Raw genomic sequence first — 10,068 nt, 5'->3', positions numbered from 1 at the left:
TTGTATTTAGGCTTTCCAGTTTCAAATATAACATTGTTTCAAATATTCTACCATGGGGATTCTTCAGAACAGTGGTTTCTTTAATACACTGTTTCTTTAATACAGCTATTACTCTTTCAAAAATCTGTGGCCTACCATGGTGGAGGTAAGAGATACAAGTTTTCCAAGAATAGAATTTATATACTTGAGGACATTTTAATAATATATTTAATACTTATGATAGGATTTTATGATTTACAAATCATAATAATGTTGGAATGTAGTTGACTGTTATAACTTTTAAGTCTGAGCAAATATACAGTTCACTCTTTGTTCAGCTACGTAATAATACTATTGAGTTTGCATTTTTAACTATGTTAATATAAATAACAGAAAAATGGTATTTGAAATCCTACCTGCATTTATTATAGTAATATAGTTCCCAGTAATTGCATGTTACAAAAATTAGTCACTATAGTACATATATTCTGTATTTATTATTTGATCCTATAAATAACTTAGCATTCTAAGGTATTGATAACCCCATATTCACAAGAGGAAAGTGCTACTAAAAGAAATTATCTTTGTTGTTGAATGTCAAATAAGTGACAGAACCAATTTGAACGGGTTCTTTTGTATATATATATATATATATATATATATATATATATATATATATTTGAGAGAGAGAACAAGTCGGGGAGAGACAGAGAGAGAGGGAGAGAGAAATCTCAAGCAGGCTCTATGCTGTTTAGCATAGAGCCTGATGTGGGGCTCAATCCCAGGAACTGTGAGTTTATGACCTGAGCCAAAATCAAGATTCAGATGCTTAACTGACTGAGCCACCTAAGTGCCCCTGAACTGATCATACTATGATATCTGGGCCAAAATAGAAATTATCTCTATTAGACAATATTTCACTAGGACATATTTGAAAGTATAATAACTGAAACAAAGAGTGTAAATTTCAAAGGAAAAGTAGTGAAGAGTGAGAATTTTAGCCTTGCTGAATAGAGATAAGCAGAAGCAGCAGTGGAAAATCATGTAGCATGACAATCCATTCATGAAATCTGACTGACAACTCAGTCCATGCTTGTCTGCAGAATGTGACTCTGATCATGAGGCTCTCAAACCCAGTGTGTTTGACTCTTCATTCATTCTTAGCTAACAGTCTCATTTTCCTTCCAAGATCATATTCCCCAGTATTCTCCATATGAAAGTAATTTTACTTTTTTTGATATATTTTCTAGCACAATGTATTTAGCAGCTATTTTTTGAGCAAATATCATTTCATCACATAGACATTTTGGACTAGAAAATATTTTTCCCTTTACACTATGCTTCCCATGATGCTAAGAAAATCAAATGGTAAAATATGAATGAATTAATAGAAATATGCTTTGCAGCTCACTTTGTTATTAAGTTACTATACAAAACATACCTGAAATTTAAATTTTCAGAATTTTCACACACATAAATCATTGTTCATGAATAGTATTTTTCCTATTTTCCAATTATGTAAATATCAAGCCTCTATACCAGTGCCATGCTGTTATCCCTTATTTATTTTTTAAAAGGATTCTGATACTCAAATGAGATATTAACCAAATCACATCACATATTTTCAAGTGATACAATTGAACTTCATACTTAACATTTTTAAAAGCTACATATTCGTTTTACTGAGTACTACGAGCTATATAAAATGTGGTCTTTTTATATTTTGAACTAAAGTTTGAGTTTTCAAATTTCTTCATGTTTTGTCCTAAATCTACATTTTGCAGTTACTCCGACTACTGGACTCCGGTAATATAAACTCTACCATTAGTTGTGCATTAAAGATGGCTAATAACATGACTATCATCAACTGATAGTGGATGCCCAGAGTGCTATGTTGAGAAAGACTGAAGTTGTATCCAATTAAGAAGATTGCTGTGATAGGTGAGTGATACTGTCTAAAAGCAAGGAATAAGGAAAGTATAACATTTGTAACTCATTCCTGAAAATGAATTTGTGGAAACTTCTGGTCTGCAAACTTTATTTTCATACCACTTCTGTTGGGTGATCAAAACAAGTTAACCATATAAAAAAGATCAATTTAAATTAAGTGCCCCATGATGAGACATACTTTGATCGGGAATTACTTCAGCCTGTGAAACTTGACTTTTTGCTATTATTTGTTATGTTTGTTTGTTTAACCAAAAATAAACATGCTTCCACATTTGGCCTATTCAAGGAACCCAAAGAGGCCAGTAGAGTTGAGTAATTAAGAGATAGAAAGGAAGGAGCTCTCTAATGCGACCGAGAGGTAGATAGGAGCCTAATTTAAAGTATCAGAGACTAATATAAAGCTTCAAGTAGATTTATGTTGATAAGGGCCATGACCTGACTTATATTAAAAAAAAATACTGCTAGTCACTTTGAACAAAGTGGAGTATATTGCCTCAAGCACAAATCAAGAGTCTATAACCATAATTTAGGTATTCTAATTAAAAATAACTCTGGTTCCAGACATTTAAGGAAACTGTCAAAACACTAGAACATCATTAAGTTATGGGAACATATACTTCGGTGGCTATGTACAAAAAGGAACACATACATTTCTTTTTTTTTTTTTTTTTGAACACATACATTTCAAAAGCAGTTAAGAAACAGTCAAAACACAGTCAACAACCACCAAATATTTAGTTTTTCAACAAAAATTGAGACAAAAAGTACAGCTTATATACAAGAAAAATAAATTTAGGAGATATTATCCTTGAAGAAATCTAGGTGTTGGAATCAATAAATAAGGACTTTAAATACACTATCTTAAATATACTGTAATTGGTAAAGCAGCCCCCAAACAGCTATATGGAACAAGGAGAATAATCTTTCACTAAACAGAGAATATCAAAAAGGAGACATAAAAAGAAATTAAATTGAAGTTCTGGAGCTAAAAAATACAATAACTAAAGGAAAAAAGTTACTAGAAATGTTGATCAACAGATATGGAGGGGCAGGAGAAAGAATAAGAAAACTTTAAGATAGGTCAAGTTAGACTGAGTCTGAGGAATAGAAAAGGAAAATAATGAAAAAAAAAACACAACAGAATCTAAGAGTTCTTGGGACCCATAAAATACACCAACATATGCTTGATGGGAGTCTTGGAGGCAGAGAAGAAAAAGGGATTAAATTTTTTTGTATTAATAAGGTCTTAAAACTTCCCAAATTTGATGTAAGATATGAATCTACACCTACAAGAATATCAATAAACTTCAAAAATAAATGCAACCCAAAGAATGGGAGAAGACATTTGCAAGTGACATATCTGATAAAGGATTAGTATCCAGTATCTATAAAGAATTTATCAAACTCAGGACACCTGGTGGCTCAGTTGGTTAAGCATCTGACTCTTGACTTTGGCTCAGGTCATGATATCATGGTTTGTGGGTTCTAGCCCCATGTTGAGCCCTGTGCTGACTGTACAGAGCTTGCTTGGGATTCTCTCTCTCCGTCTCTCTCTCTCTCTCTCTGTCTCATGCTCTCTCTTTAAATAAAGAAATAAACTTAAAAAAATAACATCAAACTCAACACCGAAAAACAAACAAACAAACAAACAACAACAACAAAAACCCACAAAAAACAAATAATCCAGTTAAGAAATGGGCAGAAGTCATGAATAGACATTTTTCCAAGGAAGGCATCCAGATGGCGAACAGACACATGAAACGATGTTCAACATCACTCATCATCAGGGAAATACAGATCAAAGCCATGACACAATACCATCTCACACCTGTCAGAATGGCTAAAATTAACAACACAAAAAACAGCAGATACTGGTGAAGATGTGGAGAAAGGGGAACCCACTTACACTGTTGGTGGGAATGCAAACTGATGCAGCTGCTCTGGAGAAGAGTGTAGAGGTTCCTCAAAAAAATTAAAAATAAATTACACTATGACTCAGCAACAGCACTACCAGGTATTTACCCAAAGAATATAAAAATGTTGATTTGAAGGGACACATGAGCCTCAATGTTTGTTGCAGCATTATCAGCAATTGCCATATTGAAATATATAATAAAATAGAATATTACTAGGCCATCAGAAAGAATGAAATCTGGCCATTTGCAATGATGAGAATGGAGCTAGAGTATATTATGCTAGGCAAAATAAGTCAGTCAAAGAAAGACCTATATATGATTTCACTCATATGTGGAATTTAAGAAACAAAACAGATGAACATAAGGGAAGGGAAAAAAAGAGAAGGAAGCAAACCGAAGAGACTCTTAACTGATTGCTGGAGGGGAGGAAAGTGGGGGATGGGCTAAATGGGTGATGGGTATCAGGGAGGACACTTGTGTTGACCACTGGGTGTTATAGGTAAGTGATAAATCACTAAATTCTCCGGAAACCAATATCACACTATATGTTACCTAACTGGACTTTAAATACCACTTTGAAAAAAAAAAACTTCAAAAATAAAATATTCAAAGGGATTCACATCTGGAAGCCAAGAAGAATGAGAAAAATCTTGAAAGCAGAAAGAAGCGATTTGTTACATACAAATGATCTTTATGAATATTAACAGCAAATTTCTCTTCAGAAAACATGGAGGAACAGCAGGAAAATGGGAGAGTGGTGATATATTTAAGGTGCTGAAATGAATACTAATAATTAATACATTTGTATATGACAAAACTCTTCAAAAATCAAGGAAAAATTGAGATGTTATCATTAAAAATAAAAGAGCTAGTCATCAGTATCCCTACCCGATAAGAAAAGTTAAAGGGAGTAGTGCAGGATGAAATAAAGGATACTGTGTAGCAAGTAGAATCCACACAAAGAAATAAAGAGCAGGATAATGTAACTACATAGCAGAAAAATAAAAGCTAACTCTCTTGCACTTTGGAGCTCCTTTCTTTATCCCTACATGATTTAAAACATAAATATAAATTAATGGGCATAAAAGAGACAAAATTTATTTTTTTACAATAAGAAAATAAAAGGAATTGAGAGGTAAAGAAGCTTAGTTTTTATACACTAATGTAATTAAGGTGATATTAGTTAAACTTGGTAGCTATAAAATTAAGTTGCTAATTATAATCTCCAATGTAGCCACTAAAAATAAATAAAAATAAATACAGAAAAAGCAATCATAAGGGAATCAAAATGGTACATTAGAAAATAGAAATTAATCCTAAAATAATTCAGCGATGGAGGAATTAAAGAAAAAAATAATAAGATATATAGAAAAAGCAAAATGGCAGGGGTAATTACTCTCTTATCAATAGTTGCTTAATATAAATAGATTAAGCCATTCAATCAAAAGGCAATTGGATGAATGGAGCTAAGGATTCAACTACATGCTGTCTACAACAGACTGACTTGATTAAGACATAAAATGTAAAAATATGGAAAATGATATTTCATGCAAATAATATAAAAAGAGAGTGAGGTGAATATAATATTTTCAAAAACACTAAACTTTTAAAAGTTGTATTAGAAGGCAAAGATGAACATTATGTATTGTTAAAAGGGTCAGTTAAGAAGCTATAAGTACACACACACACACACACACACACACACACAGAGCCCCCCAATATGTATAAAGCAAAACATGCCAGAATTGAAGGGAGAAATAGTTCTACAATAATAGCTTGACACTTCAATATGACACTTTTCAATAATGGGTAGAACAAATAGGCAGAAATTTAATAAAGATATGGAAAAACCTTAACACCACTATAAACCAATTATACCTAACAGACCTATAGAACATTCGACTTGACAACAGCAGGATATGCATTCATCTCGGATGCACATAGAACAGCATCAGCAATAGAGCATAATGTAAATCTCGATATATTTAAAAATATTGAAATCAAATTATCTTCTCCACTGTGAGATCCCATTTGAAATGATAACAGAAGAAAAACTGAAAAACTAATAAATATGTGGAAATTAAACATCATACTCTTAAACAATGTGCCAAAGAAGGAATTATAGTAGAAGGACATTCCAGCCCTTATCCTCCCTTAAAAATGAACAGAATCCTGAGAGAAGCCTAGATTAAAATTAAGAAGCTGCAGCCACCCAGTGGAGCACAAAACCCAAGGATAGCTGCTTTAAAAAAAAAAAAAACAAAAAACAAAAAACAAACAAACAAACAAAAAAAACAAATAGCCCAGTACATTACATGTGTCATCCTGTTCACCATCCCAGAACAGCTCAGTTCAAGAAGAATACCCTCAGCTATGATCTTACTCGTGGGAAAATGTAGAGAAGGAGAATCCCTGCCATTTCATCCATGCTCACCACAGCAGACAGAATTGCCCAGCGGTTCTATATTGCTACGTCTTTTAAGAATAGCAGCCATTGTTGCTCACCTCTCTCCCCTCCGAGACCTTACTACTAAGAGGAATCCTTCAGGCAATGATGTTACCAAATGGGAGAAAATGAGAATAGAAGGACCCCAACATCCATCAGCACTAAAAAAACCAGAAGTGCTGCCATCACTGCAGATACCGTAACTTCAGTAATCAAGAATCCCTGAAATATTTATGGACACTGATCTGTGATGGAGCTGTTCAGAATCCATGCAACTGTGCATTCATGGAAATGGAGCTGATGCACAGCACACAACCAGTACCCTTGCACCAACCCAGAGTCAGTCCATAAAATCTGGAAGAGGCAACTACTTATTCATATAAGCAGAAATCAATTCAAAGGTACGAGTAACATGAAAAACAAGGAAACATGACATGACTGAAGGAACACAATAAATTTCCAGCAAGTGACTGCAAATAAGGATCTACAAATTATCTTACAAATAATTCAAGATAATGATTTTAAAGGATCTAAGCAAGCTAGATAAACAATTCAATGACATTAGAAAATTAAACCCTGAACAAAAAGAGAAATTCAACAAAGAGATAGAAACAATTAATAAAAAAAGATATTCTGGAGCTGAATTATGCAAGGAATAAAATGAAAAGTGTTATGTAGAGCTTCAGCAGTATGTGTGGTCAACCAGAAAAAGAATATGAACTCAGACATGTCACGTGAAATTATTCACTTAGAGGTAGGTAAAACTAAAAAGAATAAAAGAGTGAAGAAAGCCTACGTCAATACTGAGAAATTCAGAGATGAAGCAATATTCATATCATAGGAATCTCATTTGGAGGAGAGAGAGAGAGAGAGAGAGAGAGAGAGAGAGAGAGAGAGAGAGAGAAGGGCAGAAATCTTGCTTAATTAAATCATGGCTAAAAACTTACTAATCTTGGGGTGTCTGGGTGGCTCAGTCAGTTAAGCATCCAACTCTTGATTTTAGCTCAGGTCATGATCCCAGGGTCATGGATCCAGCCTGCATTGGGCTCTGCACCAAGCGTGGAGCCTGCTTAAGGTTTTCTTTTTCTCTCTCTCTGCCCCTCTCCCTCTGTGCTTGCTCCTGTCTTTCTGTCTCTCTATATAATTAAATGTAAACTAAATTAAATTAAATTATTAAATTAAACTTACAAATCTTGAAAGGGAAATGAATTCCAGATTCAGGCAGTTCATAAAACTCCAAATAGGATCAGTCCAAAAAAGGAAACACCTGGACACATTATAATAAAATTGTCAAAAATCATGGACCAAAAACTTTTCTGAAAGCATCAAGAGAAAAATGACTCATCACATACAAGACCCTCTTCCCCACTATGATTGGATTTCTCAGACAATTGGAAACTTATGCAGGTCAGGAAAGATTGAGATTATATATTTCAAATAATAATTGGGGAAAAAACCCTGCAAACCAACAATATTATACCTACCAAAATTATCTTTTAAAAAATGAGGATGAAATAGTCTTTTTCAGACAACTAAAAACAGGGATTTCAACATCAATATACCTGTCTTACAATAAATGCTTAAGAAATATCTTCAATTGAAAAGAAAACAAACTAAATACCAATGCAAAAAGAATCTGAAAGAATGACACTCTACTAAGGTAAACACATAGAAAAATACAAAATAATGAAACATTGTAATGGTAGTGAATAAATTACTTTTGATCATAGTATAAAAGTTAAAGGACAAACATTTGCTAGTGGATACACAATATGCAAAGAAGCAACATTTACTAAAAAGTGGAAAGGGAGACTACAAAAGTAGAGTTTTTATAAGCTATTAAAATTAAGATGCTATTGCTTTATTGGTGAGTGACATCAGCATCAAGGTGATGCATCATCCCTCTTCTCTCTCTGCTTTAACAACTAAATGGGCATCTATAACTGAATAAAAGTGTCTATACACATTGCATAAGACACCCAGGAGGTTTCTACCACCTTGTGTATCTGAAAGTGTGCCGATAGGACCTCAGTGGGGGCTATGAGTATGAAGAAGTCAGTGAGCCTGTCCCACCCTCATCTGCCACGATCAGGAAAAATAGAAACTGAAGACTGAAAAACTGCATGAATACCCATGGGTGAGACTTTGAGGAGCTCTAATCTGCCTGAGGGAAGAATCTGAAACACCATCTGCATGAGATAGTGATGTGTGTAGACACAGAGGAGAGAGAAAACTAGCCAAGGTGGCCCACTTACTAGGACAACATTGCAAGGGGCTTTATTTTGCTGGCAGTAGCAGCAACTATCCCATGTCATAGTTGGAAAGCAAAAGTGATAAGTGTCTGTCTGGCTGCACCAGTTGTATGGGCCATGGCAGCAGACACCAGTTTCTCTCCAGCAGACCTACATAACTTGGGTCAGGAAGAGGACAATGAAGGAGGCAGATAAGAATACAAGAGGGCATTGACAAGAAGATGTGGTATATGTTTATATTATACAATGGAATACTAATCAGTGATCAAAAAGAATGAAATCTTACCATTTGCAACAACATGGAAGGAACTAGAGTGTATTATCCTAGGTGAAATAAGTCAGTCAGAGAAAGACAAATATGATTTCATTCACATGTAGAATTTAAGAAATACAACATATGAACATAGGGGAGGGAAGGAAAAATAAGATATAAAAAAAGGGAGGCAAACCATAAGAGACTGGAGGGAAGGTAGATAGGGAGATGGGCTGAACAGGTGATGGCCATTAAGGAGGGCACTTGTTGGGATGAGCTGTGGGCTCTACCATTCCCGCCACCCTTGGCCCCAGTCCACAACAACCATTTCTCCATCTTCTCTTCCCTGCCCCCCCACCCCCTCCTATCTTGTTGCTTCCTTGGAGATCCCCCACTCCCTCTCCTTCAGATCCAGGCCCTCAGCTCACCATGGGTGGTTCTCCCTCCAGGGAAGGGGGAAGAGAGACCCAGACGTGAGATGCATAGCGACTACCTGGATGGGCTTAGGAGCCTATTTGAGGGAACTCCCTGCCCCTTTCCTGGGGCTTTAATACTTTTCCAAGCCCCTCGGATCTCTTGCCCTTCCCCTACCACACCATCAGGAGATATGAATATCAAGGACCACCTGGCTATCATGTATGAGAGACTGAGACAAGAGCTCCCCAATCTCTTCCTTCACTTCCATGACTATACTCTGTATTCATCGGGTGTGGAATTCATCAATGAGATCCTGAACATATGTACCAAGGGCTGGACATGGTACCTTCTGTCACTGACCATCTGCCACTTCCTGGCCTGGAACTATTTTGCACAGCTTCAGTTGGAGGTTCTACAGCTGACCTGCAACCCAGAGAATTAGACCCTGCAAGCCTGCTGGTGGCTTGTGGGGCTGCCCATCCACATAGTCTTTCTGCATTTCTATAAGTGTGACAAGGAAGAGCTTAACAGACCTATGTTGCCATTGCCTAGACAAACTGTTGGTGTTGTTTGAGTTCTTTATATATTTTGGATATTAAACTCTTATTGGATATATCATTTGCATATATCTTTTCCCACTCAGTGGGCAGCCATTTTCTTTTGTTGATGGTTACCTTTGCTGCACAAAGACTTTTTTTTTTTTTTTGGTGTAGTCCCACTAATTTACTTTTGCCTTTTCTTCTCTTGCCTAAGGACGCATGTCTAGAAAAATGTTGGTAAGTCTTACGTCAAACGGATTACTACCTATATTTTCTTCTAGAGTATCAGAAAACTGTAATACTATGTTAGAATGAT

General features: G+C 35.4%; 1 pseudogene; it reads left to right on the top strand.

The window, feature by feature from the left end:
- Positions 1–9,040: 9,040 nt before the first annotated feature.
- On the top strand, positions 9,041–9,787 carry LOC101101173 (annotated as a pseudogene).
- Positions 9,788–10,068: the final 281 nt, after the last annotated feature.

This window comes from Felis catus, chromosome D4, assembly GCF_018350175.1.
Source record: "Felis catus isolate Fca126 chromosome D4, F.catus_Fca126_mat1.0, whole genome shotgun sequence".
NCBI classification, from domain to species: Eukaryota; Metazoa; Chordata; class Mammalia; order Carnivora; family Felidae; genus Felis; species Felis catus.
The sequence above is the reverse complement of the archived record's forward strand: the minus strand, read 5'-3'. Positions and strand labels throughout refer to the sequence as shown.